The sequence below is a fragment of the Micropterus dolomieu genome, linkage group LG12 (assembly GCF_021292245.1).
Source record: "Micropterus dolomieu isolate WLL.071019.BEF.003 ecotype Adirondacks linkage group LG12, ASM2129224v1, whole genome shotgun sequence".
NCBI classification, from domain to species: Eukaryota; Metazoa; Chordata; class Actinopteri; order Centrarchiformes; family Centrarchidae; genus Micropterus; species Micropterus dolomieu.
In genome coordinates, this window is record NC_060161.1 from 1375539 (window position 1) to 1376034 (window position 496).

The 496-nt window shown below is 48.6% G+C and overlaps 1 protein-coding gene across 5 annotated transcripts in view; it reads right to left on the bottom strand.

The window, feature by feature from the left end:
* Nucleotides 1–496, bottom strand: part of itsn1 (intersectin 1 (SH3 domain protein)) — a 48620-nt gene that overhangs the window by 13212 nt on the left and 34912 nt on the right. The window lies entirely within an intron of this gene.

Consider the following 496-nt stretch of genomic DNA (forward strand, 5'->3'; position numbering starts at 1 on the left):
TGCGTCTTTCCCTAGCAGAGAAAGACAGGAGGAGAAACGAACATCCACACTACTACGTTTTAAAGTTTTAAAAAGAAAACGATCTCCGTCAGCGTTTTAACTGCAACGCACTGTGACTGAAGACGCACAACAAGTGGCCGTTCACATACACTGGGCACGTGTGTGCCGGTGGTAACAGGAAGCAGACTGTCTACTCCGCAGTTGTAGAAGATTTTCAAATTTCTCCATTTTAGATCTTTGGATTCGCCGTTTCAGTCTGGACGGGTGGCGGAAACGTTGCAAAAAGTTCAAACGTAGCAGTGTGTAACAGACCAACTGGAAAACCATAGAAGGGAGCAGCATCCTGGGTTGAACTCATGTGGGACGTGTCTCAATACTGCCTCATTTCCTCTCCTCTCCAATACATCTCCTTTTGAGGGGTGAAGGGGGGGGGGGTAGAAGGGAAGCAGGAGGAGGAGGAGTCTTTGGCATAGAGGAGGTGAAGAGAGGAGAGGAG